The 24,389-nt window shown below is 36.0% G+C and overlaps 1 pseudogene; it reads left to right on the forward strand.

The window, feature by feature from the left end:
• Window positions 1-24,389, forward strand: part of LOC145505196 (complement factor H-like) — an 80,601-nt pseudogene that overhangs the window by 15,302 nt on the left and 40,910 nt on the right.

Here is a 24,389-nt window from a genome sequence, read left to right on the forward strand (position 1 = left end):
TCAATAACTTAATATTTCCCAAAGAGTCCCTGATGAGTGAGAGGGTGTATAAAACCTAATGTGTAATATTTTTCAAGGAAGAGCATTAATGTGCTGTCCTTCTGTGTATGCAATACCCAGAGCCTCATTTTACACAAAACAAATAATATCTATTTTGCAATGATTAAATATTCTTACTAAATTATTTGTTTTTTTCTATAGAAAGAGAATGTAGGATTCCAGAAATAGATATATACTTAGATGCTTATCCCAAGAAAGACACATTTAAGGTTGGAGATGTGCTGAAATTCTCCTGCAGACAAGGCTGTATCATGGTAGGAAAAGATTCAGTTCAGTGCCACCACTTCGGAAGGTCCCCTAAACCTCCAATATGTAAAGATAAATATTTATCTGACAGTTGCTAGAACAAGATTTGGGATTTCAGATATTAACCTCTTTATTTCCCTCTCTTAATTTTCTGCCCACTTCCAGTGCATCTATAATCTAATCTCTTGAACCAGAGATATACCCACCAAGGACATGTGGTGGGTAGTAGATAATTCAGTTTTCCTTATTTAAGAAATTAACCTCCAGGTGCTTCTTGAAATATGTGGTGGAGTATCCACAGAAACGCATGAGGAATCTGACACTGGCAGGACTTCTCTTTAGTGTTCCTTTTTCCTACGATTCCACCATTAATACTGGACAGTTTATATAATATGAATTTTATCTCAAATGTCCTCAAATGTGTCTAAACAGTGTTCAATTAGCTTATCGTCAGTTCAATCATATGTATCAAATCATATGAACCGAAGTTATATTGTTCAAATGCTTGTCTCAAATGATTTATTTTAAAATAATTTTTTATTTAAATTAGAAGGCTCCATAATAAAACTGTAGGTAAACCATGCTATGAAACAAATTAATAACTATGAATTTTTTCCTGTTTATTTTTTTAATTAGTTTATTTATCTCTTTTTTTACTTTACAATATTGTATTTGTTTTGCCATACATTGACACGCCAACTGCCAAGTCGCTTCAGTCGTGTCCGACTCTGTGTGACCCCATAGACGGCAGCCCACCAGGCTCCCCCGTTCATGGGATTCTCCAGGCAAGAATACTGGAGACCCATGGCTGATTCTTGTCAATGTATGGCAAAAACTATTACAATATTGTAAAGTAATTAGCCCCCAAGTAAAATAAATAAATTTATAAAAAAAAAATAAAAATAAAAAAAAAAAAAAAAAAAAAAAAAAAAGAATACTGGAGTGGGTTGCCGTTTCCTTCTCCAACGCATGAAAGAGAAAAGTGAAAGGGAAGTCGCTCAGTCGTGTCCGACTCCTAGCGACCGCAGGGACTGCAGCGTACCAGGCTCCTCTGTCCATGGGATTCTCCAGGCAAGAGTACTGGAGTGGGCTGCCATTGCCTTCTCCGACATTGACATGAATCAAATGATACTTATTCAAAAGGTTTTCATACAGTGTTCCTGTGGGATAAGAATAGTGCTATAATTTATACACCCAGAGTAATTGGTTTACATGCTTATTTAGAGGGTCTAGATTATTGAACATGTTTTCTGGGCTTACATGGGCTTCAATATGCTAGTTAAGGATGAATAATAGGATTAGGAAACATGAGTCTTGTGTAAACTTTCTTCATTCTTTTTTCATTGTTTAAGAATGTTAAAATAAATTATATAATAAAGAAAAGACAATTTAACGATATAGATCTCTGCATTAACTGGAGTTTTCAATTATAAAACTGACAGTGTGACTAGTATCTGCACAATATTTCTACAGTAGGCAAAGTAAAATCATGTGCTCCTAAATCATCCGCCTCCTAATCTTCTCAGTAAGAAAAGGAAAGAAATACACAAAGAAGAATATGGATACGGTGAGGTCGTGGAATATGCTTGCAACCCCAGATTTCTGATGAAGGGTTCTCATAAAATTCAGTGTGTTGATGGAGAATAGACAACTTTACATGTGTATATTGGTAATGTATGAAATAGTAATATTTAAAGTAAATCAACACTTTTATTTGTATCCATACATACTTTCAATTAGCATTTTAAAGACAAACATATTTTTGTGAATTTTCAGAGAAGGAGCATACCTGTGGAGATACATCTGACCTTGATCACAGCGATGTCAAGCCTCCCGCTCCTCTCTATCACCATGGAGACTCGGTAGAGTTCAGTTGCAGAGAAGCATTACACTGATTTGGTTCAGCTCAGTTGCTCAGTTGTATCCGACTCTTTGCAACCCCATGGACTGCAGCACGCCGGGTCTCCCTGTCCATCACCAACTCCCGGAGCTTACTCAAACTCATGTCCATTGAGTCAGTCATCCCATCCAACCATCTCATCCTCTGTTGTCCCCTTCTCCTCCCGCCTTCAATCTTTCCCAACATCAGGGTATTTTCAAATGAGTCAGCTCTTCACATCAGGTGGCCAAAGTATTGGAGTTTCAGCCTCATCATCAGTCCTTCCAATGAACACTCAGGACTGATCTCCTTTAGGATGGACCGGTTGGATCTCCTTGCAGTCCAAGGGACTCTCAAGAGTCTTCTCCAACACCACAGTTCAAAAGCATCAATTCTTCGGCACTCAGCTTTCTTCACAGTCCAACTCTCACATCCATACATGACTACTGGGAAGATCATAGCCTTGACTAGACAGACCTTTGTTGGCAAAGTAATATCTCTGCTTTTTTAATTTTTTTTTTAATTTTATAAATTTATTTATTTTAGTTGGGGGCTAATTACTTTACAATATTGTAATAGTTTTTGTCATACGTTGACATGAATCAGCCATGGGTTTACATGTGTTGCCCTTCCTGGACCCCCCACCCACCTCCCTCCCCATCCCATCCCTCTGGGTCATCCCATTGCCCCGGCCCTGAGCCCTTGTATATCTCTGCTTTTTAATATGCTATCTATGTTGGTCATAACTTTCCTTCCAAGGAGTAAGCATCTTTTAATTTCATGGCTCCAGTCACCATCTGCAGTGATTTTGGAGCCCCCCAAAATAAAGTCTGCCACCGTTTCCCCATCTATTTGCCATGAAGTGATGGGACTGAATGTCATGTTCTTAGTTTTCTGAACATTGAGCTTTAAGCCAACTTTTTCACTCTCCTCTTTCACTTTCATCAAGAGGCTCTTTAGTTCTTCTTCACTTTCTGCCATAAGGGTGGTGTCATCTGCATATCTGAGGTTATTGATTAATCATGTGTGTTAATGGAGGTGAACCCAAACTCCTCAGTGCGTTGATCAGAATGCACGTCTCAAATTGACATTTAGTATTTGCACCATAAAGTTGACATTTAGAGTTATCCTTGCAAATGTCAGATCTGAAATTATTATGATCGAAAACAACTGTTTATAGTTTGATGTGTGTCTATAGAGGAAAAAGATAAACTAGCAATAGAATTTTATGCATCTCTGTCCTGATAAATAAACATCATTTATTTTAAGAAGTGTGAAGCTAAATCTTACTGATAGGTACTCATGTGATTAAAATGTGAGTACTAGTTATAAGAAAAATACAACTATCACTTCAGAAATATTATTTTTGATTTGATATGATACTCTTTATTTTAGAACCTGTGAAATAAGGAATTACAGTTTAGAAAATACCCATTTGGTACATTCCTGTAGGAATTTTGCCTCTCTCAAAGCTTTTAACAACGATCATTTCTTTTTTTTTTTTTAATTTTTATTTTTTTTATAAATTTATTTATTTTAGTTGGGGGCTAATTACTTTACAATATTGTAATAGTTTTTGCCATACATTGACATGAATCAGCCATGGGTTTACATGTGTTCCCCTTCCTGGACCCCCCACCCACCTCCCTCCCCATTTCTAAATCTGTTTCAAAAGCAGCAAAGAGAAGTTACTGTGCTGGGGAGGGTGGGCTCAAGCCCTCCCTGTCAGTAGGTAACCCTGTCATGGGAGGCACTTAGGTTGAGGCCAGGAACCTGCCCCGACTGATACATTTCTTTGTAAGAGACTCCTCCTGACCTTTGAATGACTGAGTCTTTGATGACTGACCAGGAGAATTAATCTTACCTTCCCTCTTTCATTTTTCTCTTGGAATGGACTCTTTTCTGGAGTTTTTCTGGGTTTTGCATTCAAAGAGAGCCCTAGATGTCCAGCCTTACTTGTTCATTATATTTCCAGTTATTAATTATTCCAAAAAGAAGGAAGGTCTTCAGCTCAAGCTCTATGAGGGTGAGGGGTCCATAGCTGTTTTGTTCCCTGACATATTTTCTATACTCAAAAGACCAGGTGACAGATGGGAGGCATTCAATAGGAGTTTACCTAGTCAATCAGTAAATTTCATTGCTTATTAATCTTTACATTTTTACTGAACACATTCCTGTCCTAGGTATTGCCAGTTCTTCAAAACCAAAGTGCATCTTTGTCCTCTTTTGTCTCCTCAAATGACCTCACCTCATTTAACTTCATTCTACCTTATGCCAAAATGTTGCTTCAATTATTACTCTTCTGTTCTCAGAGTTTTCCTTGCAGAGGTTAAGCCTCTACCTGTTTTCAGTTTAATGTAGTCCCCCTTTGCTATAATAGACCTTATTCCAGTTTTCCCCTCTCAAGGTTTATTTTGTAACTCTGTCTAATTTAGCTTGTCATTCTTCCTACTATGCTTATTTTCTCCTAAAAAATACAAGTTTGCTTTTCTTCCAGAAACCAGTCTATCATAGGATGTTGCTAGCAACCACCCCTTCTCTTGAATATCCACCTTCCTTCAGCCACCATTCCTTGAAGAATACTATGAGTTTTATGTCCCTCAACACTCGGAACAAATTTCTAAAATAGGGCTAATTCTCAAACCTCTAGTTGTTTTGAATTCATCTCCTTATTTTATTTTTTCAGAATTTCGTTTTGAAATCATCACTTTTCTTTGACTAACTACTTGACTTTTCCTTATTCTGTTCATCTCACTTAAGTCTTATCACTAATAAATCATTAACAAATACTACCAAAGACCTATGCTGATATTTTGTCAAATTCATAAAGAACATCCACCTGCACTTAATTTTTAAAATAGATACCTATATAAAATGCTATTTTAGTCAATATTTAACTTATCCTCAAGCTAGAAAAAAATTATTATCATGGCATTATATTGGATTATAGAATGATCGATACATAACATAGTGTCTCAAAGACTCTATTTTCTTATTTCAAGTTTTTGAAATTTTCTTATTTTCTTATTTTCTCATTTTCTTATTTCAAGTATTTGTTGATTTTTGGTGATCAGGTAAAAGATTTGCTTAAAAGTTAACATTCTATACAAAGCACTTTGGATTTAGTTTTCTTATGTTTCATTCCATTTCTTGAAAAAATATATTAACTAGCAGCTTGGAATTATATGTCCACAGATAATTGTTTTTATCTTAATGTTTTAAGATTGTGAATTAACAATGCAGGGATGCTTAAGGTCAACAAAAAAATGAATGTGAACATTTGCACAGATTTCAAGTCTGGGACCAAATTCATTCATGTGATGACTATTTGCTATGTAGAGGATGCAAACTGTCCCAATCCAAAAGGCAGAAATCTTTAAGATGGGTATTTTCTCTGAAATTTCAAAAACTGGGTGCAAGACTCAGGTTCATATATAATTTTTCATCTCATGTAATTTGATCATTAGTAACTTGCTTGGTGGAATTTGTAAACACAAATTCTAATTTCATTACATGAATGACTCCATCGGAGAAGGCAATGGCAACTCACTCCAGTACTCTTGCCTGGAAAACCCCATGGATGGAGGAGCCTGATAGGCTGCAGTCCACGGGGTTGTGAAGAGTCGGACACGACTGAGCGACTTCACTTTCACTTTTCACTTGCATGCATTGGAGAAGGAAATGGCAACCCACACCAGTGTTCTTGCCTGGAAAATCCCAGGGATGGCAGAGCCTGGTGGGCTGCCGTCATCAGGTCGTACAGAGTCGGAAACGACTGAAGCGACTTAGCAGCAGCAGCAGCATTGACTCCATAGATATTTTTTGTTATTAGCTATTTGGTTCTTATAATTAGTCTTTTCAAGGGAATGTTTTCTTTTTATAGCAAGAGATGAACTTAAGAAGTGTAAAGGCTCAATATTATTTTCACCTGAGGGAAAAGCATCATGTAAGATGAATATGACCATAACACCAGCAAAAGTTACCAATGTCGAGGAAAATCAGAACACAAACATTCAATCTGTATAAATGGAGAATGGGATCCTAAACCAACGTGCAAAGAAGCTAAACTCTTGTCTATAATGTTTTCAAAAATTTATATTATTTCTTTCTTACTTGTAAATGTAGTATCTTTGTTTCATTCAAGGAAATTTAGTTATCATTACAAATAATTTTCCATCCAAAATGCAATTTAGAAGCTAACCAAAACACTGTTTCTAAATATTAATTGATGTGCCTTAGTCAACTATGTGACAAGCCACTCAGAGACTTTGTGACTTTAAATTTACATTTGGGCAAAAGGTGTGCTCATTTCCACGGGAAAGCCATTGCTTCTAATTTTGTGTATTACACATAAATGTGCTTATGCCTATGCTGAACTATTATATATTTGTGCATGTATCTATGTATCAATCTATGCATCTATTTATGTATGTATATATATATATACATATATATGTATCTATCTAGTCATCTATTTGTTTAGCTATGTTGAAAAGTCTTGAGTCATATTGACACCATGAATTCCTATTAAATAGGCTCATTTCAGTTTTCTACTTTTCACATCTGTATTGCTCTTCTCCAACTCTATGACATCTTGATTCCCTATCCTCAATACTTTACCAATTACTACAAGCCTAAGATATTCATAAAGAAGCTTCAAACCAATACAAAACCAAGTCTACTGTCTAGTATTCAACCTCTTATAGTTCTTCCTTATATACAGTTCCCTATATAAAAATTATACCACAGTAAATCTGTTAATGGAGAATAAATTATTTAGAAAAAATAAACTATTTGGGAATTAAACAACAATCTTCTAAAAAACTGCCGTTTCAATACAAAATGTATATTGTGTATTATGGGCTTCCCTGGTAGCTCAGCTGGTAAAGAATCTGCCTGCAATGTGGGAGACCTGGGTTCAATCCCTGGTACGGGAAGATCCCCTGAAGAAGGACATGGCAGCCCACTCCAATATTCTTGTCTGGAGAATCCCCAAGGACAGACCAGTCCATGGGGACACAGAGTTGGACACGACTGAGTGACTAAGCACAGCACAGTATATTATACATCACATATTTATGATTGCTTAGACCTTGTGAATTAATGTTTTTTTACAATTAAAAAATATTTCTTAGTTTTATCACACACCTTGTCTGGAAATCTACTTTAGCTTATTGAATATAGTTAATTTAAAACAATTTATTATTTCATATGATGAAGGAATTCCCAACAAATTTCAAGAAATTCATGTCTTTAAATTATTCTAAATTAATAGAAAATATAAAATTAAAAGAGAGCTTACTATGCAACTGCATCTTTAAGGAAACAAGTAACGTTTACAGGTGGTGAAGTACACGTTCTACATTTTCTTCTAGAAACTTTATAGTTTTATGTGAGTATATTTAAGTATATTATCTGTCTTATGTTAACATTTGAGAATTGCATAAAGTAAGAGTTGATTTTTATGGAGGGATAGCCAATCATTTTAGCAATATGTGTGGAAAAGACTTTGAAATGAAATCAGCTAACTATGAAAGTGTTTATTTATTTCTGTACTTTCTATTCAGTCATTTATCTATCTTCACTCCTGCCAAATTACCTTCATAACTAGCTTTTTAGTATACTGGAAGTCTGATTGCAGTCTCCAAGTTCCTCTCACTCAAAATTACTTTAGTTATTCTGGTCTTTAACATAGAAATTTCAGGGAAAACATATATTTTAAAAATAATTGGTTTGTGTATGGAAAGGGATGGCTTTGTAATGAGAAACTAGTTATGGAGAATTGACATCTTTAGCATATTGAATTTTCAAATCATAAATATGGTATGTCCCTTTATTTATTTCTGCTTTTGTTTTTCCAGACATACCAGTAGGCTTCCCTGGGGGCTCAGACAATAAAAAATCTGCTTGCAATGCAGGAGACTCGGGTTCAACCCCTGGATTGGGAAGATCCCCCAGAGAAGGGGATGCCTATCCACTCCCCAAGTATTCTTGCGTGTAGAATCCCAAGGTCAGAGAAGCCTGGCAGGCTGCAGTCCATGGGGTTGGAAAGAGTCAGACACGACTGAGCACATACAACATCTGATATGCAATTTGCTTCTTTGAAACATTCCCTTGATGAAGAATTCAATTTCTTTAATAGGGAATAGGCTATTAACATTCTCTACATTGTCTTATCACTGTGTGAAAGTTGTATTTTTCAAGAAATATCTCTATTTTACCTAACTTATGAAATTGATTGATGTAAAATCATTTCTAATAGTCACTGAACATTCTATTTTTCTTTTAATCCTATAATATATTTGGTGATATCACTTCTGTCATTCTTGGTATTGATAGTTGTTTCCCTCCTTTATTTTGCGATCGGAGTTTTGTTTTTCAATATTATTATTTTCAAATAACCATTTTTAACACTCCTAATTTCCTCCATTTTCTCTCTTCTCTAATTTTTCAGTTAATATTGTTAATATTTAATATATTATATTTAATAGTTAATTTGTTAATATTTATGATTTTTAGCTATGTTAATTTTCTCTGTTTTCTCTTTTCTATTAATCTTTCTCAATTTTTTCTCTTTTGTGGACTTAATTTGCTTTTTATCTAATCACTTGATTTTAATTTTACTCTCTCATTTCTTAAGATATAAAATTAAAACATTGACTTAAACCATCCTACTTTTTAAAATGCAAACCTGTACAACTACCTTTTTTCACTTCTAAGTATTGCTTTACCTGTGCCTCAAAAACTATAAATATATATCAATTTTATTGTGAAATATTTTCTAATGTTCCTAATGACTTCTTTGACATGACAGTTGTTTAGAAGTTTGTATTTTAATTCCCACATATTTATGAGTTTCTAAATAATTTATTCTCCATTAACAACTGTAACTGTAATATGACTTTTATTTGGAGAACTGTATGTATTTACTGTATACAGTTTGTGAGTATCATGGGTGTTTGCATAGATAATTTATTCTTATTGATTTCTAATCTAATTCACTTGTCATAGAACACACTGTAATTTTTTAATATTTTGAAATTTATTCTTTCTTTGTTGCACAGCATGTTGTCTATTTTTGTGATGTTTCCATTTTCTTATAGAGTATATGCATACTCTAGTTGCTCTATCAGGTTAACATGATTCATAGTGTTCTGAAAATGTATCTATGTCTTAAAATGGTTATTTCTAGTTGTACTATCAATCAGAGGAGGCAGGCTCTCAGAATTGCTAATAACGGTTGTGGATTTGTCTATTTCTTCTTTCATTTCTGTCCATCCTTGCTTCATGTATCTTAATTGCTTAGTCTTTGTGAATTAACTTTTTATAATTATAAAATATCTGTTCTTAGTTTTCATAATATGCCTTCTCTGAAGGTCTACATTAACTTATTGAAATATAGTTAACTATTTTAAAACACTATTTTCATGTGAAAATCATAAATTTCAAGTAATCAATGACCTCTAATTATTCTCTATAAATTAAAAGCAATTGCAAAATGAGAAGAGAACTAACTATATAACATATACACTCATATCACAAATCTTGAAAATTAAAAAAAAATTGTCTGTGATTTACTAACAGAAAATATGTTAAATTAAATAAAATGAGAACAGTATACTTTGAAATCTATGGTATACAGCAAAACCAAAGATATCTATAGATTGAAACATGCTTTACCAAAAAAAGGAAATTAATTAATAGGAAGTACAATCTAGAAACTAGAAAAGGATATACACCCAAAGAACATAAAGGAAAGAAATAACTAAAATTAAAATTGAAATGTCATTTTTATAATAAGATAAAAAGCATAAATAGCTGATTTGCATAATATTTTGTTTACAGGAAAATGTCATGGATAGACCAAATTTGCAAGCCTTTTTAACAAGTACAAAGATTATTAGGGCAAAAATATTTAAACATTAGATACAAAAGAAAATAAATTCTTGAGAATATGTTGATAAAAGTGTCAAGATAGTTGAAACAGAAATAATAAAAATATTTTTGATGAAATGTAAAATGCTCCTCAAAATAGAAAATTTGATGATATTACTAATGATGAATAAAGTGTATTTCATCAAATATTTCCCTTAATTTAATGCAAAATGTTGGATACCTGAAAGGATTTATAAGACTTTCCAGTCTATACTTGCATAGTGCTTCTAATGAAATAAAAGTGCAGTATGACAGGAGAAAGCAAAACCAAGGAGTCATAGAGGGCTCCAAAATCTTCCAGGTGTATTCATGCCGTCTTCCTTCAGTTGAGCAGAACAGGCTTTGTCTTCAGATTATGAATTGGATATCTGAGGTATCTCTATTTGAAGGTCTCAGATACAGTTTACAGAGGTATCTTTTATACTCTCTGATCATGTACCAAAAGCCAGTCTTGCTAATCTGTTAAAGCAGATGCATTCATCAATGTATATATCCTTTAACAGTGTAGACAAACTGGTAAGTTGTACCTCCAGGAGAGTTCTAAACTGTAAACAATACACTCTAAAATCCAGTGAACATATCTGATTCTTACTTTGGTCAAGAATCTGCATCAGATTAATTGATTGTTAACTAAATATAGTTTCTCCTCTGGCTAATCAGCTCCCACAGGCAGAAAATCTTGTGAGGGTTTCTATCCAATTCCAATATATCTGATCATGGATACCTGTTCTAAGAAAAAAACCCTGATATCAGTTCTTCCTTACTGCCTATAATTGAGTGAAAAATTCACTTAGAACTTCCTAAATGTTAGAAATAATTAAAATCAGTTTTATATAAAGTGTGTAAGATTGACCACAGGAAGGATAAAAGGAAGAAACTACAAGGAAAATCATAAGCTGTGAACCAAATGTGATATATTAAAGTGCTAAACAAGCTTAAAAGTTTACTTAAGAGTGTCATATTGTTAATCATTTATGATATATTTTTAGAGCTTTCTGTTTATTGAAAATTACTCCTTTAATATTTAACTTATGATTTTTAATCAAGAAATCTAGTTTTAATATTTTCAGAAGCACAAATACCCACCTCCACCTCAGATTCCCAATGCTCAAGATATGACAACTACAGTGAAATATCAGGATGGAGAAAAATATCTATTCTACATAAAGAAAATTATCTAATTCTAGATGCAGAAGAAATTGTGTGCAAGGATGAGAGATGGGAGTCAATTCCACGTTGCATTGGTAAATAGTACATAGGTTTGTTTAAAACATTCTTTAAAGAAGATTAATACTCCTCTAAGCATTGTATCCTTCTGTGGTGGCTCAGTGGTAAAGAATCCTCCTGCAATGCAGGAGATGCAGGAAACAAGAATTCAATCCCTGGGTCAGGAAGATCCCCTGGAGTAGGGAATGGCAACCCACTCCAGTGTTCTTGCTGGGGAAATCCCATGGACAGAGGAACCTGGTGGGTGCAAAGAGTTGGACATGATTGAGTGACTGAGCACGCTTGCAAGCTTTGTATGTATCAGCAAGATGAAGGCCTTTCCATCTCTTCCAATTTATCTTGAAACAGTAAATCACACTTTAGGTATATAAACTGATGAACACTCTTTCACTTCTAGTGTGAAACACAGACAAACTCTCTGGGTTACTGTGTAAATAGCAGATAAAATTTATACTTATGCAAATTTTATTTCTAATGATCAAAAGGACAAGAATGAAGGGCAATTGGGCTGCCCAGTCTGGGAGTCATGGCCCTGAAAGATAAGTCCCCAGAAATTCTGATTTAGAAGTCCAGTGTAACTTGTGCACAAGAAAGCCAGAGGGCTTTGGGAAACAGAGCTTCTGTTCTTTAAAGGCACACAAAAATCTCACATGCTATGTGTCCCAGTGAAGAGGCATCAATGGGAAAGAAGCTTGGGTTAGACTAATTTGTCTATCTTTGTGAAACTCCTAGATAGGAGACAATTGGGATCATACTTGCTGGTGCCAGCCATCATGAGAGACAAGTGCCACTTTAGAGTTCTCCCTAACACACATACATAGCTTACTAGCACCAGAGACCTAACAACTCACCAGCATGACAGCACCAACCCCAGACTACACTGGGCTCCACAGCTGCTACACTTGCATAGCACCTGGCTCGTAAAGGTGACAGCACCAGCCCAGGTACCCTTAGGTCCTGCAGCCAGGTCCCCCAGGACTTGGTCCTGCCTGCAAGTGGGCTGGCAGCCGCCACAAGAGGCAGAGTCTAGCAGCCAGATGGGGAGGGGTGGGAGCCTTGCCGACCAGTGCACACAGTTTAGTTGGCCTTGATACAACAGAAGAACACCCTATAGCATATAGATCTGTTGTACATATTCTACAGAGGGGTGTATTCTGCTGGGCCCCATAGACTTCTCCTACATAAGACCACTTGTCCAAGATCAGGAACATACCTAATGCTTAGAAATAAACAGAGTTAGGTAAAATAAGGAGACAGAGAAATGCTTTCCAAATGAAGGAACAAGACAAAAGTCTCAGAAAACAAAACAAAACACTAAACAAAGTTAAGGTAAGCAGTCTACCCAATAAAGCATTCAAGGTAATGACCATAAAGATATTAAATTGACTCTAGAGAAGAATGGATGAAAACAGTAAGAATTTTAAAAATAAGAAAATATAAAGAAGAACTAAACAGAGCTGAAGGATACAATAGCTGAAATGAAAAATACACTAGAGAAAATCAACAGTAGGTTAGAGGATTCAGAAGAATGAATCAGAGACCTGGAAGACGGGATAGTGGAAGCTTCCCAAACAGTATAGGAAAAAGAAAAAAGAATTTAAAAAATGAGGATAGGTTAAGGAACATGTGGGAAAACATCATGTGTAGTATCGTTCTCATTATAGGGATCTAAAATAGAGAGAGACAGAGTCTTATTTGAAGAAATAGTAGCTGAACCTTTCTAACCTCAGGAAGGAAACAGTCTTCCAGGTCTAGAAATCAGAGAGTCCCCAAAATAGATGAACCCAAAGAAGTCCACATCAGGACACATTATCATTTAAATGGAAAAAAAAATGTTATTGTTATTCAGTTGCCAAGTTATGTCTGACTCTTCGCGACCCCATGGACTGCAGCACGTTACACTTCCCTGTCTCTTACTATCTCCCAGAGTTCGCCCAAGTTCACGTCCATTGAATTGGTGATACCATCCAACCATCTCATCCTCTGTCACCTTCTTCTCTGTCAAGAGAAAAGCCACTAGTTACATACAAGGGTAACTTTACGAGTAACAGCAGCTTCTGAAGAATCTTGTCAGATCACAAGGGACTGGTACAACATACACAAAGTGATGAAGGGAAAAAACTTACAACCAAGACTACCATATCCAGGGAAAGTATATTGCAGCCATAGTGTGATGTCCCTTCACACCTGTCATAATGGCTATCAAGAAAAAGACAACATCAAGTGTTTGCAAAAGTGAAAGTGAAGTCGCTCAGTCGTGTCCAACTCTTTGCGGGACAATATGGACTGTAGCCTACCAGGCTTCTCTATTCATGGGATTTTCCAGGCAAGAATACTGGAGTGAGTTGCCATTTCCTTCTCCAGGAGATTTTCCCTACCCAGCGTTTGAACCAAGCTCTCTCGCGTTGTAGGCAGACGCCTTACAGTCTGAGCTACCAGGGAAGTGTCTGCAAAGATGTGGAGAAAAGGGAATCTTTGTACACTGTTGGTGGGATTGCAAATTGGTAGTGTCACTATGGAAAAGAGTATAGAGTTTCCTTTAAAAATTAAAAATAGAACTGCCATATGATCCAGCAATTCCACTTCTGGGTATTTATTCATAGGAACCAAAATCACTAATCTGAAAAGATATGGGTACTCCAAGGTTCACTGCAGCATTAAGTACAATAACCAAGGTTAGGATTCAACCTAAGAGTCCACTGATACATAAATAGATAAAGTAGATGTTTTATATTTACACACAAAATGAACTATGACTGAGCCATAAAATATGAAACGTTTCCATTTGCAGCAACATGGTTGTGTCTAGGATGTATTATTCTAAGCGAAGTAGGTAAGATATAAAAAGACAAATGCCACATGATGTCACTTGTTTGTGGAATCTAAAAATAAAACAAAATCAAAGGAAAACAGGCTCATACAAATACAAAAAAAATAATAAGTTCTTGCAGGAAGGGAGGTGGGGTTGGAAAAATAGATGCAGGGGATTTAGAAGTATGAATTTCAGTTATGTAGTAAAGGAACCAAAGGGGTTTAATATACAGGATACAGAATATGGTCAATAATACTGTAATAAATTTGTTAGGGACAGGTTGTTGCTAGAACATACTGGTAGTCACTTTATAATGTATGTAAAAGCAAAATGATTTTGTAACATATTTGAAGCTACCATACTGTTATACATCCACATTTCAATAAAACATTCATTTAAAAAAGGATAAAGGGGCATATTTAACAAGTGGATAGTAGCATATATAGTGTTTATGGAGACAAATAGCTTGCAAGTTTCAAATAATTGTCAGTTTTTAAATTCTTTAACTGGTTCAAATTGTTCTTATATTAAGATCCAAAGTAATATTTGATTATATTAGTATTTTTAAGATTATATTTGTACTTCACTCTTTGATCTCTGTACTTCATATAGAAAAAATTGGATGTTCTCAACCACCTCAAATAGACTATGGAACCATTAAAGCATCTAGCTCTGCAGACAAAAGGGGAGAAATACATGAACAAAGGCTGTACGCATGTGGCACGAAGTTAATTTATAGTTGTGGTGAAGGCCTCAGGATATCTGAAGAAGATGTGATAACATGACATATGGGAAAGTGGAGCTCTCCATCTCAGTGAGTAGGTGAAGACACTATGCAAACCAAACTTCTATTTTCAGTACCATTTATTGAAACAAATCAATTGTCATCAGAGTCATGAGACAGGATCCTTTAGATTTCTAAATATATCAAATTGCTTTCCTATTTATAGGTCATTAATATATTAAAATAAAATTATATATTTATACATTTAATCAATGATAAAGAAGTTGTGGTACATATGGTAATGTAAGTTTCCATGTTACTCTTTCCATATATCTCTCCCTCTCCTCCCTCTCCCCATGTCCATAAGTCTATTCTCTATGTCTGTTCCTCCACTGCTGCCCTGAAAATAAATTCTTCAGTACCATTTTTCTAGATTTGGTATATGTGTGTTAGAATATGATATTTATCTTTCTTTGTCTGACTCACTTTACTTTGTATAATAGGTTCTAGGTTCATCCACCTCATCAGAACTGACTCAAATGCATTCTTGTTTATGGCTGAGTAATATTCCATTGTGTATCTATACCACAGTTTCTTTATCCATTCATCTGTTGATGGACGTCTAGGTTGCTTCCGCGTTCTAGCTATTGTAAAGAGAGCTGCAATGAACAATGGGATACATGTGTCTTTTTCAGTTTTGGTTTCTTCAGGGTATATGCCTAGGAGTGAGATTGCTGGGTCATATGGTGGTTTTATTCTTAGTTTATTAAGGAATCTTCCTACCGTCTTCCATAGCGGCTGTATGAATTTGTATTCCCACCAACAGTGCAAGGGTGTTCCCTTTTTTCCACATCCTCTCCAATGTTTATTTTTTGTAGACTTTTTGATGAGGGCCATTCTGACTGGTGTGAGGTGATATCTCATTGTAGTTTTGATTTGCATTTCTCTAATAATGAATGATATTGAGCATCTTTTCATGTGTTTGTTAGCCATCTGTATGTCTTCTTTGGAAAAATGTCTGTTTAGGTCTTTTCCCCACTTTTTGATTGGGTTGTTTGTTTTTCTGGCATTGAGTTGTATGAGCCGCTTGTATATTTTGGAAATTAATCCTTTGTCAGTTGTTTCATTTGCTATTATTTTCTCCCGTTCTGAGGGTTGCCTTTCCATCTTGCTTATAGTTTTCTTTGCTGTGCAAAAGCTTTTAAGTTTAATCAGGTCACACTTGTTTACTTTTGTTTCTATTTCCGTTACTCTAGGAGGTGGGTCATAGAGGATCATGCTTTGATTTATGTCATTAAGTGTTCTGCCTATGTTTTCCTCTAAGAGTTTTATAGTTTCTGACCCTATATTTAGGCTTTAATCCATTTTGAGTTTATTTTTGTGTATGGTGTTAGGAAGTATTCTAATTTCATTCTTTTACATGTAGTTGTCCAGTTTTCCCAGCATCAATTATTAAAGAGGCTGTCTTTGCCCCATTGTATATTCTTGCCTCCTTTGTCAAAAATAGGTGCCCATAAGTGCATGGGTTTATTTCTGGGCTTTCTATCTTGTTCCATTGGTCTACACTTCTGTTTTTGTTCCAGTACCATACTGTCTTGATGACTGTACTTTGTAGTATAATCTGAAGTCAGGAAGGTTGATTCCTCCAGCTCCATTCTTCTTTCTCAAGACTGCTTTGCCTATTCTGGGTCTTTGGTATTTCCATATGAATTGTGAAAATTTTTGTTCTATTTCTATGAAAAATGCCATTGGCAATTTGATAGGGATAGCATTGAATCTGTAGATTGCATTTGGTAGTTTAGCCATTTTCACAATACTGATCCTTTCAACCCAGGAACATGGGATATCTCTCCATCTGTTTATGTCATCTTTGATTTCTTTAATCAGGGTCATATAATTTTCTGTGTACAGTTATTTTGTCTCCTTAGGTAAGTTTATTCCCAGATATTTAATTATTTTTGTTGCAATGGTGAATGGGATAGATTACTTACTTTCTCTTTCTGATTTTTCATTGCTAGTATATAGAAATACAAGTGATTTCTGTGTATTGATCTTGTATCCTGCAGCTTTGCTAAATTCACTGATTAGCTCTAGTAATTTTCTGATACTATCTTTAGGGTTTTCTATGTACAGTGTCATGTCATCTGCAAACAGTGAGAGCTTTACTTCTTCTTTTCCAGTCTGGATTCCTTTTATTTCTTTTTATTCTCTGATAGCTGTAGGTAGGGCTCCAGAACTATGTTGAATAATAGTGGTGAAAGTGGACACCCTTGTCTTGTTCCTGATCTTAAGGGGGATGCTTTCAGATTTTCACCATTGAGAATAATGTTTGCTGTAGGCTTATCATATATTGCCTTTACTATGTTGAGGTAGGTTCCTTCTATGCCCACTTTATGAAGAGTTTTAATCATAAATGGGTGCTGAATTTTGTCAAAGGCTTTTTATGCATCTATTGAGATGATCATATGATTTTTATCTTTCAATTTGTTAATATGATGCATTTCATTGATTGATCTGCATATATTGAAGAATCCTTGCATCCCTGGAATAAACCCAACTTGATCATGGTGTATGAGGCTTTTTGATGTCTTGCTGAATTGTTTGCCAAAATTATGTTGAGGATTTTTGCATCTATTTTTATCAATTTTATTAGCCTGTAGTTTTCTTTTTTCTGTGTTGTCTTTGTCTGGTTTTGCTTTCAGGGTGATGGTGGCCTCGTAGAATGAATTTGGAAGTGCTGCTTCCTCTGCAATTTTTTGAAAGAGTTTTAGAAGGATAGACATTAACTCTTTGCTAAATGTTTGATATAATTCTCCTGTGAAGCCATCTGGTCCTGGGCTTTTGTTTTTTGGGAGATTTTTCATCACAGCTTCAATTTCAGTGCTTGTAATTAGATTAGATTTCATAGTGTAAATAAAATTGACAACTACAACAGAAAGTGGAAAAGGGGGAAAAAAAGAAAAAAATCCAAAAGATTTTACAGAACAAGTCAAAACATAAGAATAATAAATGTTTTTCATGAGTCAGTGCTGTCAGAGTCCTTTCCTTCTCTGGGAGTCACAGTCCACCTCATCTCCTTAGGATGCCCTCCAACTCTGTACTGATCTCTGGACCTGTTGTGGGGGCAGCTCAGATTCTAATCTGGTCTTACTCCTGTTGTCTCCAACATCCACAGCTATTAGAACTAGTCCGTTTTCTTTTGTGGGAGCTCTCAATGTCCTTTTATATGTTCCATAGACACAGAGTCTGCCTAGTTGATCACGTGGATTTAATGTGCAGCTTGTACAGCTGATGGGAAGATTTTGGGTCTTCTTCCTTAGCCATACTACCCCTAGGTTTCCATTGTGGTTTTATTTCCACCTCTGTATGTGGGTTGTCCACTGGGGTTTGCTCCTGGGGCTGTCCTGGATGACTTGGATTTGCCTCTGTGAGGACCAGGTGTGGAGGTGATGCAGCTGCTTGAGTCGCAGAGGTTCTGACAGCACCAGGTACTCAGGGTAGTTGGTGGCTAGGGCAGCAGGAAATGTAGTGCTCTAGAAGGGTATGGCAACCAGTATTGGCCAATACACTCCAGTATTCTTGTTTGGAGAACCCCCTTGACAGAGAAGCCTGGCAGGCCACAGTCTACAGGGTCGCAAAGAGTTGCACCTGACTGAAGCGACCCTGTGCGCATAGCCCAAGACTTTTTTTGCCTGTGGCAGCTCTGCCCCAGTGAGAGTTGGGAGCTTATTGGCTGCAGGGACCCTGGCGAGGCCAAGTGTGCAGTGTGTGTGTATTTTTTATTAAATCGACTGGTTAAAATAGTCTGTGCATGAGATAACTATAAGAATGCCTTAATGGAAAAATTATCAGATAGTCACCTAGAAAGGGAAAAGAAAATGAATAGTTTTCTATGTCTTCTGAGTTTCACAGTGCAAAAGCCACTGTATGTAGATTATGGGTCATGTGAATATGCTCATGAAAATGTGAATAGAAAATATGTCACAGAAAAGCAAGATTATAATTCCAGAATGTTTAGGAGAGTCTTACTTGTATTATGAGGAAACTTGGGGAACAATCATTATTTTCATAATTTTACATATGGTGATGTTTTTCAGATTCAAACCTCATTTTAAGTACATTCAGTTGACTGTATTCCAATTACAGCTTAATAAACCATTAATATTACTGTTAGTTTAAGGCTTTTAAAAAATCAGCAAAGGTAGCAGATATATTTTCCTTTTACAAAATGTGGAAAATACTCTTAGTTTCCAGTATAACACCAATACATTTAAAGTTATTTTCAGAGATCAATGAAAATGTTGAAAATTTTGAAAAAACTTGTCACTTTTAGTTTTATATATCAAGACCAATCTTCCAATTCATCCCACCTCCTCTCAGTATCCATACATCTGTTCTCTATGCCTGTGTCTCTATTTCTACTTTGCAAATAAGTTCATCTGTGTCATTTTCTATATTACATGTATAAGCAATGTTATACAATATTTATTTTTCTCTTTCTGACTTGCCTCACTCTGTATGACAGTCTCAAGGTCTATCCACGTCTCTGCAAATTGCACAACCCCATTCCTTTTTATGGCTGAGTAATATTTCATTGTATATATGTACCACTTCTTCTGTATCTATTCTTCTGTTGATGGACATTTAGGTTGCTTCCTTGTCCTGGCTGTTGTGAATAAAACATAACTAATGAGAACTTGCTGTGTATCACAGGGAGCTCCACTCAGTGCTGTCGGGGGACCTAAATAGGAGGGAAATCCTCCAAAAAGGGGATATAACATATAACTGATTCGATTTGCTGTACAGCAGAAGCTAACACAACATTGTAAAGCAACTACACTCCAATAAAAAATAATAAAAAGCAAAAAATTAAATTATATAAATATATTAAGTATTTAAGTCATTAAAAACAAAGATTTTACTTCAAAAACATAAACTTATAAGTTCTTCATCATGATGTTTTTGCCTGTCATTTTCTTTAATAATACAGTCCTCTTCAAGTTCTTGTAAATGATACCTCTAATGAGTTTTATGATACTTCACAAAATACAAGGTGTGAATAGAATATGCATCACTCTGCATTATTCATCTCATAATTTTTTTCCGTGTTACTTAAGTCCATTTGGCAATTTTCTTCGTGAACAACATTTACAACACAATGAAGCTTCCTGTCCAGTCCTAAGTGTTACAATTAAAAGCAGCACAGGCCCCAGGTCACTTATAAGAAGGGCTCCATCACCAGTGTTCTTTCTGACGAGCAGGCAGACGTGTTATTTAATTCAGTTTTTCCTGATTCCCAAGTATACCGGAGAAGGTTTATAAATCAGTTAGAGATAGGACTGCAGGCATATTTCTAACCAAGAGAGACACCAGAGGAGGAGTATGCAAGCATGAAAGAGAAATGGGAAACTTTGACAAATCTTCTCCTGATACTCCAGTGGAACACTTGTCTTCTCATTAAAAAGTGAATTCTTTTTTAAAGTGGTCTTAAAGCTAAAAGTCCTGGATATTTATGAACAGTAATTTTTCGTAATTGATGGGTATTTCAAAATCATAGATTTCTTAGGGGATCTAATTCTCCATGTGATAGAAACAGAAAGTCATATTTTTTTCTCAATTGAAACTGAAAATTACAGCAACAGACTAGTCATCTGTGTTTATGATTCATTCTCATTGCTGAATGACATTTATCGTATTATATATGCTGAAATTGCAAAATCTCAGGGTAAAGTAACATTATTCCAAATCTCCAACAGTGTTGGAAACACACAGTAGAATATTAACTAAAAGGAATGAGGCTAAATTGGTAGTTTATTCTCAACATGGATGCAACAGAAGAGTGAAGGGAAAAAATCTAATATTACAACATATTACAGTATCGCAATGTTCTGAATATTACTGCACATTTACATTTACCTAAGTAGTTTGTATTTTCATGATATTAATTAGCATTATTTTACTTCAGCTTGAATACCTCCTTTTGGTGTTTCTAGTAAGGAATGTCTAGTTGTGTTCAATTCCCTCAGTATTTGTTGGTCTGGGGAAGTCTTCATCTTCCATTCATTTCTGAATGACATTTTCCAAATAAAATATTCTTGGTTGGCAGTTTTCACTTTCAGCACCCGGAATATGTCATCCCTTTTTCTCCTGGCCCATTTGGTTTCTGCTAAGAAGTCTGCTTAAAGTCATATTACTTTGTAAGTTCCAAGGTTTCTTTTCTCATGATGCTTTTAAAACTTATTTTTTTTTCTTTGAATGTTGCATCTTTATTATAATATGTGTTGGGGAGGAACTTTTTACGTTGGTTTTGTTTGGTCACCTAAAAACCTCATGAACTTAGACACACAAACTCTTGACTTGGGAAGTTTTCAGCCATTCTTTCTTTAAATATGCTTTCCGCCCCCATCTCCCTCTTTTCTTCATCTGGAACGTCAATAATTCACAAACTGGTTTTGTTGGTGATGTACCATAGATCTTGTAGCTTTTCTCCATTTTTTTCATTTGTTTTAAACTTCTTTGAGGGGCGTGTTGTCTCGAATTTTTTTCTCCTATGAATGGATAACTTCAATGTATCTGTCGTCTATCTCACAGACTCCACTTGTTTTATTCTTTCGTCGATGCTTTATAATGCATTTTCATTTCATCCTTGGATTCTTCAGCACTAGAATTTCTGTTTGGCGCTTTTCTTTTTATTTAATATTTCTTTCTTTTAATTAAACTGCTCATTTTGTTCATGTATTTTTTTCCCTAGTTTTGTTCAATTGTCTTCCTGTATTTTTTTTCCAGCACACTGAGTTATTTAAAGCAGCTATTTTGAATTCTCTGGTGCGTAAATCACAAACCTCCAATCTCGGGGTGAATCCTGAAGATTTTTTGTCATTTTGTTGGCGTCTTGTTCTTTTGATTTCATGTTCCTTGAAGTTTGTATTGTGTTTGCAGTGAAAGTACTAGTCTCCTTTGTGAGAGAGACAACTTCCTTCAGCTCTGTTGGATTTCTAAGTATGTCTCAGTTCTTCTATGTGGATACCTGCTCATGCTGCTTCTCCATCTTTTTGTAGAATTTCTGAGCTCATGTGCCTTGTCTAGATGCTACAATGCAACAGGATGGGTTCTGACAGCTTCTCAAGATAGCACTACTTCCTAATTTTCTGTTCTCTTCCCGGCAGAAAGATTTGACCCAAATTTCTGTGCATGCTTAGGAGCTGTCCATAAGAGTTTCTTTTGCCTATAATGTTAGCTTTGCCTACAGGAGACACACCATAGTAAGGGAGGTGGGGAATGAGTGAGGTAGACAAAGCATTCAAGGGACCAGTAAAGCTGAGGCAATCCCAGCAGCTTTCGAGTGAGTGCTCTGATGGAGTCTGCAATGCAGTTAGTAAGATCAGCCTCCTTTCAATGCTCTGTAAGTGTCCTGTCTACTAATTTCATAGCCTCTTCATAACTACCAGTCATATAGCTCAGTATTAAGTACTCTGGATGTAGTGAGTGGGAAATGGGCCTTTGGGTAGATCCCACACAGCTGGCGAAGCTACAAGATCATTCACACACTCACCATTTCCCCTGTGGGAGAAATCAAGGAGGCCTGGAAAGTTTTCTATTAGCCTTAAGCTGTTCTTCCTTGTTGAAGAGGGCAATGTAGGTAAGGTCGAGCCATTCCTATTACCCAGTTCATGAGTTCAAACTCATATTCTTCTTTCTCCCATGCTGTGCTGGAACTTCTTCTGTGAAAACCTGGACTTTCACATAAAGACTCTCCTCTGTGGGTGATTGTCTATGCTGGTGGTTCCACGGGCTCCTGGAATATGACTGAGAGATGCTAGAGTAATTCAGGGGCCACTGCAGGCACCACAGTCAGAACAGACATCTGTCTGCCTTTCACCTGATGCATGTGTGGGCAAGGCTCCTTTTTGGTCCAAGAGTGTCCCAGGTGACTGACTTCTTTCCCCTTCCCTTGCTCCTAATTTCCACTTTTGCACTTTAAATTCACCAATAAAGAGTGAACCTGAAAATCGTAGGCACCTACTCTCAGACCCTAATAAAGCCAGAGCTCCAAGTTCATTGTTCCTCTCTTTTTCTACCCTTGACCTCACCGTGTGGATCTCCTCCAGGGTGCTAAGTACACTCCGGGAGCTGTGAGTAATAAAACCTGTTCTTCAGAGTTTCCTGATGTTTGTTGCCGTGGTGCTTCTTACACATATAATAAGAACCACAGGAACTGATAACCACAGCATTGACTCCTGTCAGGAAGTCTGTGGGAGCTCCACACAAATACTATATCCCAGGTGGGTGCCTCAGTCATCCCGGTGACAGCATCACTAGGATAGGCTGGGAATGCTATAGAAATTGCCTAAACTGGGACAAAGGGTAGAGAGAAGGAGTTTAAAATTGAAGAAACCTGCATGTCCATTTAAGACAGAGTGGCTGAGAAAATGTGAAAGAGGGAAGAAATAAATAGTAGTGCAACATCTGTGGTAAATGAGTGGCTTGAGAAGCTGTCTTGACTTTGAACAAAGAAACAAACATCCAAAACAAAAAATACCTTATTATCACAAACTAATTGAAAAGCTTTTGTCCAGAATAGATGCAGCTAAAGTCAAAGGAGGGGCTTCCCAGGTGGGTCAGTGGTAAAGAATCCACCTGCCAATGGCAGGAGACGCAAGAGGTTTGGGTTCAATCCCTGTCTTGAGAAGATCCTTTGGAGTAGGAAATGGCAACCCACTCCAGTATTCTTGCTTGAAAAACCCCATGGATTGAGGAGCCTGGAAGGCTATAGACCATGGGGTCACACTGATTTGGACACGACTGAGTAACTAAGCACTCACATATACAGGTAAAATTGAAAGAATGTAAGATAGAAATCTAGGGAACTCAATACTGGTTGTCTCAATTGTTTGCTGTGAATGCAAGGACTTAGTATCTTGATGAAGGAGCAATTGTGTTAGGTGCCTTGAGCAAAGTGAGGAGACTGTGCATCACTGACTTTGGGAAACGGAAACAAAAGTAAGTTACAAGCATATAAGTGAGTTTCAGGCGATGCTGAATGTCCTTCACAAGTTTTTAGGCCAAAATATAACATGGCACCAATATAGATGGCTATATCACATTTCTGCAATAGTTAAAAAGGCATGGATTATTTTACTGTATGCATATTCTATGAAACATCATGAGATGGAAAAACATAGTAGTTCTGAAATCAGAAGAACAGGATTCAAGTCTCTTCTCTATATCTTAATGGCAAAGTTACCTGAGTTCATTAAGACTTGGTTCTTGTAAATACAAAGACTCAAGCTTGCCCAACATAGAATTATTGCTAAATACACATATCTTGACATACATGATAAAATTTGCAAAATCCAAGGATGAAGAGAAAATATTCTAAATCTCCAAAGTTAATTTGAAAAAAAAAAAAACATGCTATACTGTTACGGAAAGGAATGAGATTAAATAAACATTTCAAATTTAAAAATGTTGGGAAGCTTCAAAAAAGTGTAGAAAATCTATCAGTG

The sequence above is a fragment of the Giraffa tippelskirchi genome, chromosome 5 (assembly GCF_054371585.1).
Source record: "Giraffa tippelskirchi isolate mGirTip1 chromosome 5, T2T-mGirTip1v1.2.pri, whole genome shotgun sequence".
Classification (NCBI taxonomy): Eukaryota; Metazoa; Chordata; class Mammalia; order Artiodactyla; family Giraffidae; genus Giraffa; species Giraffa tippelskirchi.